Consider the following 8800-nt stretch of genomic DNA (forward strand, 5'->3'; position numbering starts at 1 on the left):
CCAGAGAAGAGCAACAAAAACTAGTTACAGTCAGGAATGACTTATGTAAAAGATACAATTAAGACCATAATCTTAGAAAAATTGAAGAATGTAATAAAAGAGGGGCAAATTTCAAAGTGCACGTTGTCATCTTCCTCCTAGCCTTCACCACCAGCTAATTAATAGAATACCATTACAGGGTTCAATCAAATCTACCCTATACATAAGACAGAAAAATAATGATTGGTCAAAATAATGTTATCAGTTAGCACTGGCATTGGACAGAGCCTTGTCAAATTTTGTAGGTAAAAGCTCTTTTAAAAATAGGAAGCCATCAACATGGGGGGGGGGCAGGGAAAGAGATGAGAGGGAAATCATACTTTTTTTTTCATAAGTGGAAACTGAATCAAAATCTATATGTAAACTGCAATTCAAAGAAATGCAGTCTCCTGTGGTTCAGTGGTAGAATCCTTGTCTACCACACAAGAGACCTGGGTTTGATTCCAAGATGCTTATACAGCTACAATTATGGAGGCACCAAATGTCTGGATTCTGTCTCAGTGGCTTAAAGGGTGAATGGAAGGTCTAGGCAGCCTACACTCCTCCAAAACTCCTGCCTACGTATGTGTGTTGAAGGTCTGGGTGACCTCTCATGCATACACTATGATCCAAAAAGACTGGCAGTTGACAAAGCCACAAAAATTCAAAGAAATAGTCTTCATTGGATCTATTTAAAAAAAATCTATTTGGTCTATTTAATGAAGACTAATCATTATAAAAACTCAAGTTATATTTATAATTAATAATTAAAACTAATTATAGAACATTTCTTTCACTACCAAAATGCATTTATACCAACATAATTCTTATAATTTACTGATTTCCTGTACTGAAAAACTGCCAAATCCATCTCCAGTGTAATTTCTTTAAACCTATTTAAAGGTCACAATTAACAGGTAAAGGACAGCAAGTGATATTATATTCAGCCATAGAATAAGTACATGGTACATTCAAGCAGGGCCAGATTATGACATGCTGTGGCCCAAAGCTATGTCAAGTTTAAGAGGTCCCATAGCATTACCAAAAAAAGTGAAACACTCACAAAATCTGGGCACTTCCCCTGCCGCTTCAGGACTAGCTGTCACTCCTCCCCGCCACCCCATAAGTGGCAGGGGAAGCTTGCACCCGGCTCCCGCCACCTCCATTAAGCACCCTGCGCCGCTGCTCTGCGTGTGGCTGGTGCTCTGGGACTGGCCGCCACTATCCCCTCTTCCCTCCCCGGCTCTGCAACCAGCTGCAATGCTGGTTTAAAAAAACTGGCATTTTCAAATTTCCGGCACGTGCCCAGTCCCAAGCACGCCAGATTTGTGAGGTTTTCCTGTATTTTTCTTTTGTATTTAGAGAACCCTCAGAATGTGAGGCCCTAAGCTGTAGCTTACTTAGCTTGTACCTAAATCTGGCACTGCATTCAAAGCCAACATGAGCTTTTCCTATTCACGGGCAGCATGATTCAATCCAGGAGATTAGTTCTAGGAATGAGAAGTCATTTCCACATCTGCTCTACCCTCAAGGTGCCACCAACAAAGTGGATCAACTGTGAGCTTATTTCTTTCAAATTTCACAATAGCTCCACGGAGAAGACTTGAATGTAGGATCTGGCCCTTTGAGAATATCATGTAGTGTTTGACACCTCTCTACCAGGCTCCTGAATGACTATGAACTCACTTCACATAAATCAGTTATTAGTTATTATATAGTATCCATTTTCAGTCAGCAACAGTTGGAGATTCATAACACTATGAGAAAGAACCTGAAAAGACGTATTGTTAATCTTGACAGGATTAGATTTTTATCGATAAAAATTGATTTTACCTCATACCAACAGGGCAAGGGAAAAATACTTCCATCAGTAATAATCAGAATCTGTAGAAAGAGGACTGCAACAGAGAACCCTTACCCCCATTTTCAAACAGTGGAGAAAAAGAGACAGAGGGCAGAATGGTTAAAGAGGAAAACAATGGGTAACCTAATGACTCAACAATAGAAATGTGAAGGCCGGGGGGGGGGAGAAACAGAAAATTTCAGGAAAAAATTTCCCCACTTTTCCCCAAAAACTTGGAAAAATTGAAAATCTTTGAAAGATTAAAAAAGACTTATGAAATATTTTCTTTTAGAATGATGAATAAAATATTTAAGACAAGGTGTTCATATATTGCTACTCTTGAACTCCTCCAAAATGTTGAAACATGAAAGCAGCATGGGAGATCCTCATGGATAAATATCCACATTACTGCAATAATGTGCATCCCATGGGCTAAACTTGATTGTTTTAATGACATTATGAAGTTGGACACTCTGAAAAAGAGCTATAGAAGAGGAAAAGAAATTATAAAACTTGTAAAAGCTGCTCATATTGTAGTTGCAGTCTTTAAAAAGCAGCAGGAAGAAAAGTAAGCAAAGAATAAAATAGAGACACTCAAACTCTGTAGTAAAACTAGATGGGGTGGAGTGGTGACCTCATTTGAAAGTTTATTTAAAAACAAAAGAAGCTCTTCAAGAAACAGTAATCATTGAGGATCTTAAAGTACCCGGAAGTATAACACTTCACTGGATGAGGATGTCTTCTGGGTTCAGATGCAGAACTCCCTGAAGATTCTAAAGCCAATTTCTTCAGCAATCACTGCATCTGGCGCTCCTTACCAAACGGCCCAGATAAAATCAACTGTTTTTGAGAATCTATATGCATCTCCACTTACAAGTACAAAAGGAAGAAAAGTGAAAGACTTTATTAGCAGATGGGAAGAATTGTGCTGCCAATCAACTCATGCTGTTACAAATCCCTTAGATCCAAGACTCAACGGCAGAAATGTTAGTGATGATAGCACTGCTCATTTGACTAGATTACAAAACAACACGCTTAGGACTTGATGTTGAAAAGGTACTTTCAAATGTTGCAGAACACAGAACATCAGGTGTTTGGTCCAGGAATGCAGCTTGGGACTCTGCCAAGCATATCCCTCCTGCAACATGCTGGCAAGGCCTTTTCACTAGACAGCCTCTGACTCCTCTTGCTTCTCACCTGCTTCAGATTCCTCCATCTTCTGCAGCATGTGAAAGAAACTGGTTTATGTTTAGAAATACTCTCACCAATAAAGAAATAAACTAATATGTGAAGGATAGATAAGCTTGTCTCAATCCAGGCAAGCCTTCAGTTTTCAGAAGTCAATGAAGATGATAAAAATGAAGGATCAGAAGAATCAGAAGCAGAAACTGCTGATAGTGCATAAAATGAGACTGATTGGACAAAGTTTCATGTAGTAAAATTTGTCTTGAGTCTTGTTGTTTTCCCCTTTTTTCATCAGCTTTTTTCTAAAAATGAGTGCTTTCTGTATCTGCTTGACACTGTGAAGAAGACCAAGTCCAGAATACATAACAACTTTCTTTGTTTTACTGTAATGTTGATGGTTTCTTCTATTTTCAACTCTAATTTTTTGCCTGCTTCTCATAAACTGGAAAAAACTAAGAGATGCTAGGTTCCTTAGAGTTCAGCAGCTTGTAGCTCCATTTGTACCAAAATTAAAAACATTCTAAAGTAAATTCAATTAGTAAATTTGTAATTATTGTTTGAATAAACTATACTTTTAAATTTAATAAATATACCAAACATCATAATTTTATACGCAAACCAAGTTATACATAATACATTTTATGTTCTTAAAGTAGCAAAGCAAATTTAGAGCTGTAAAGGGTGCTAAGAAAATTAGTATTGCATATATTTCAATTTTTCCCCAAATTTCCATTTTTTTCCAATAAAACCTGGGGAAAAATGTTTTTCTTTTCCCCCATGGCTTCAAAATTTCCAGAAATGTTACATCTCTAGTCAACAATTAAGTAATTATGTGCTCATTCAAGTCTAATGATTCATCAGTTAAGAAATTAGTTGGTCCTTCATAGGTGCAGGAATCTGGCCCAGGGAGATAACAACAAACCTGTAACCAAAGCCCAGAGGGGAAGAGCATTTGAGGCTCCAGCCCTGTGGCGTTGTATTGCAGTAGCTATAATTGATTTGATTGGTTATATTGCTATTTTTCTTTTTATATAATGAATTATTTAGCCATTAAGATAAAGTTAAGCTCATTATGATTTGCTTTTTATAATATTTTAAATCAGACATTATTAGTGTTCTGGAATTAACCGTCTATTTTAAATTTCCTATTGCTTAGCATAAATATATTTGACCTAGGTGGTCGCATGATTTTGGAATTTAAATTTGGTATAAGAAAAATGCTTAGGTAAGGTCTGTGGTATGTCTGGCATCTTTAAAAAGAGGTAATGAAAGAATGAATGATGTATGTATGTGACAACATGAAGGAAAACAATCCCCTTGCAGCAGGTGAAAACAGCCTTCTGTGGTTTAACAGTTAAAGGTTGTCAAGTCGGCAGTTAAGGATTACCAAAAACTAGATCATGCTTCACCTTGATGGCTGAAGACTGCAAGCAACATCCCCCTCCCTCCCACCCAAAGACTGCAGACTGCAAAGCCAAAAGATTGTGTCCTACCAACCCCAGACTGCCAAGAGGACAAGGAAGATAATCTTCATGTCTGACTCAGTGGAATCCATAGGCTTGTATGGACAGCTGTCACTATAAAGAATGAACACAAAGAAAAGGCTTTTGGTCTTTTTCCACCTGCAAGGAGTTTTGAGCACGTCCAACGAGACCTGACTCCATCCCTCGTGGTCAGTCTGGCCGGTCACCAGACTGGCCTGAGCGACTTTAGAACTTGGTAACACCTTAACCTTTTGCAGGACTGTAACTATTTCTGTGTGCGCTTGTTTCTGTTGTATGAATGAATGAATAAGTATGCATGGGAATGAGCGAAGCAGATAACCTTACTATTCTTTATTCATGTTGCACGTTTTATGTTCCAATAAATGCAGCGCTTCACCTTATCCCCTGATAAAATTCCTGCGTGTTTTTAATTCACACTGTACGCCCTGTGTGGACAACAGTGGCAGTAGGGTCCTGCCCATGCCCTGCAGACTAAGCAAGAGGCCAAGGGTGGCCAATGCCTCTCTCCAAGTTTCCAGAGCTCTGGGAGTGCCACTGCCCTCCTATCCTGGTCCTTGCCTACCCTGTACTTTCCCATTGAATGAATAAAATGATTTAAAGCAGGTATATTTATGGATATTTACATTTTATATTTTCACATGATTTATAAAGCTTTTAGCAATATACTGACATTACTAAAAATTGTCTGCCTCCCACACCCTTAAATTTTCAGGACTGCGCAAAGTTAAATAGATAAAAATTGAAATAAATGCTTAAAAAAATAAAACACTCATGTTCACCAAAATTATTAAAAAATAAAAACTGAATTCTGCCACGCCTATATACTGTATACAAGACATTCTTCTTGTATTCCTACTGAAAAATTTTCTTCTGTTAAACCTCTTATTCCTTTATACAGGTTACAGCAACTATACAAATATTACTAAAATTTCTGGTATATAATTATACAACAATTACAAATATAATATTAAATTATGAAACTAAATTGAAAGACAGTTTGCTTGGCACCATGAATTTATATGTCCAATAAATTAAAAACAAGACAAGGCATTTCCAGTTTAGTAAGACAGAGAAAAAGAAAACAAGAAAGGTAAATAACGTTTCTCTCTCAAAAAATAAAAAAACCAAAAACATTTTTAGTTAGAATTGCCTTCTCTCAAAATATAACCATTCTTTTTTCATCCCCAGCCAAACACTGAAGTTTCCTACACAAGTTTTTGAGAACAAAGTGGCATAATGAAGTATAGTAAGTCTGTCTCCAGTTATTGGCATCAGAGTAACAATTTGAAATCAGGCTGCAATTTTTTAAAATCTTTAAATGAAATAAGGATATTATCAACATAACTATTATGAGCAGTTACACTAATTTAGCTTACTCATCCCCCTGTATTGGATGTGTGCGCACACACTACAACAGAGCAGGCACATGCACATGCACACACATATACACCACAACAGGAGTACTTGGGGGGGGAACCGGAGGGACTTCTGGTGGCAGAGGTCAGGGGTTAGGGGCAAGACTTCCAGTCCCAAGATGGCAACCAGGGAGTGGAGTACCTGTCAAGGGGTGGGGCTACCTTGCAGCCCTCAACAGTTCACCAAAACTCATTAAGCAGCCCTGTATCTAAAACAATTGCCTACCACTGCACTACAAAGTACTATATTCTCCCTTTTGATGGATATACTTACAGTATAGTCCACGCTATACTGTAAGTGTGCCCATTATAAGGAAGACTAGTATTTTGTAATTACAGTATAATCCACTTGAGTTCATAGACTTGAGACTGAAGAGGCTAAGCACCTACCCTGAATACTTATCTCTGTTCAAATGTAATTTAATGAAGTTCACTGTTCATACAGGGCTATGCCACTAATAGCCCTGAAACCAACAAACTCCCATCATTTTCCAGCCTTTTTATTTCCTGTTTTGGGGTTCCTTAAACAAGTCTTGAAATGATGGGGCTGGTCAGCTTCAGGGCTGGTATTAAATACTCTGCAAATGAGAAAGAGCACCTCTGAAATTAACTACGCTCCTTTCATTCTTGAGGTTTCCACTAGCAGCCCTTTGACAACAACTGTTTCTGGTATAGTTAAATGGAAAATAATCAGTTAGAAAGTTGTAGTTAGTATGACCCAGAGGCCAGTTAAATTACAAAATTAACAATGGGGCTGAAAGACGCTATTTAAGGGACTTTGCACTTAAATATGCAAGTGCAAATCAGGGGTTTGTTACAAACATGAGCAACAGGCAACTTGGTGGTTCATGCTTAGTGTTATAGTGTTAACTGAATTATATAATTATCTAGTATGCATGTAAATACAATGCACTCAGCAAATGCCATCCACATTAAGCTGAGCTTCCTAATTAGTGATCTACCTAAATTGCACGGGAGTGCACTGCATAGCAACTCCTTTAATCCTGCTCTTTTTGCTGTGCACCCCCTCCTGCCTATCGGTTAAGGAACCCTGGCAGCCCTGCTGCTCACTGTTTGCTCTTGATCAGCCAGAAGGCAAAAAACTGCAGTTTTAGATATGCTGCATTCTAGTTGATCAGCAGTGATCAGTGGGCCCCTTTAGCCAATCAGCAGCAGGAGGCAAAAGCTGACATATTTAAAACCGTGGTTTTTGCCTCCTGGCCAATCAGGAGCAAGCCGCAAAGGTACAGCAGTCCCTTGGGCAATCAGCAGGGGGGGGTTCAGTGAAAAGAGCAGGATTAAAGAAGCTGCTGCGCAGTGCACTTCCTGCAGTTTGGGTAGATCCCTACTCATGAGTAAATTCTCTCCAACCAGGTTGGTCTGTTGTAAGCCTTGACATTGCATTTGTATGCAATTCAGTCCAATCTTTTTTACCTTCACAATATCTCTTATTCACTCAATCCCCTGGCACAAAACCTTCTATTATGTCCTTTTCTATGTCATCTTCCTCTGTTCTTAGGACGTAGTATCAGGGACTGGATACCAAAAGGGTTATATCGGTCTCACCCCCAAGGTGGCTACAGTTACTTATATACAGGTGCCTTAACATCGGTTTACACAGGGCAATATTAACACTTATGCTGTCTTAGCAAGCAAGTAAAGTCAGATAAAAAGAGTGATTTGTCTCTGCACAATATTAGAGTGGTGTGTTTGGTTTAAATTAGACTCCTTTCCTGCACAACATCAACTAAATGAGAGGGGTTTTCTTTGACTGAAAAACAGCAGCTGAAGAGAGAATTATACAGGTCTAATGAAACTTCAAATTCTCACTTCAGCAAAGACCGGGATGGCCAGGAATGCTTATTCGCCTCACGAGGGCTGTTTTAGTGAAGTAACTGTCTGTAGATAAATCAGACCCCCCACCCCCCCGGTGAGCTTTTAAAAAACCACCAAACCCCCTACCCAAGCCCCAACCCTGCGTAGGCCGGTCCAGAGCTGCGCCCCGTGGAACAGGAGCGACCGGCACGGCCTAGCGCGGCTTCCCGGCAGCGTCACGCAGCGCCCACGGCCAGGGCCTCGCGCTGCAACTGCGGCTGCGCCCCAGCTCGCGACTGCAGGCCGCTGCGTCCCACCCGGAGGAAGGGGCCGGGCTGGAGCGCGAGAGCCCAGCGCAACCGGACATCCGACGCCCCCCTGTCCCCTCCCCCAATGTTTTTGGTGCAACCCCGGAGCCCCGCCCGGGCCCCGGAAGCGGCGCGAGGGGCCGCAGGCCCGCGCAACGGCTTCTCCCTCCCCGGCGGGACAGGCTCTGCCCGCACCGCCCCCGACACTCACGGCCTCCAGCTGCGCAGCGGCTCGGCCGAAAGCTCACGGGCGGAGCGGGGCAGCAGGGAGCCGCGCCCTTGGCGGGGAGGGGGAGAGCCGGCGTGCGCCTGACAGGCTAATGAAGAGCGGGTGTGTAGAAATACGCACGCAGCGCCTGTCGATCATGTGTAACAGTAGTAATTATATGCGTATGTGTGTCTAGACTGATACGTTGGGAATGGGACCAGACGAGGAGTGGCAGGCGGTGCAGAGGTGGACAGGGCTCCATCCCTGACCCCCCACCAATCATTCTTGAGAAGCAATTGGCTACTATATGTATATCTATTTGGGGGGGCTGGACCCCCCCCAACATCCTCCCCTGCTGTTTCCGGGCAGGGCTGGGCCTAGTGCACCCCCCCATACCTGCCATTTTGGGGCCTGCCTGGGCCCTGCATGGCCTCCCACCTGCTGCTGTTTTGGGGCTGGTGCCAGACCTCCCCCCACCCCACCCTTCCTCGCCACCATTTCAG

The sequence above is a fragment of the Crocodylus porosus genome, unplaced genomic scaffold (assembly GCF_001723895.1).
Source record: "Crocodylus porosus isolate Cpor-Errol unplaced genomic scaffold, CroPor_comp1, whole genome shotgun sequence".
Lineage (NCBI taxonomy): Eukaryota > Metazoa > Chordata > Crocodylia > Crocodylidae > Crocodylus > Crocodylus porosus.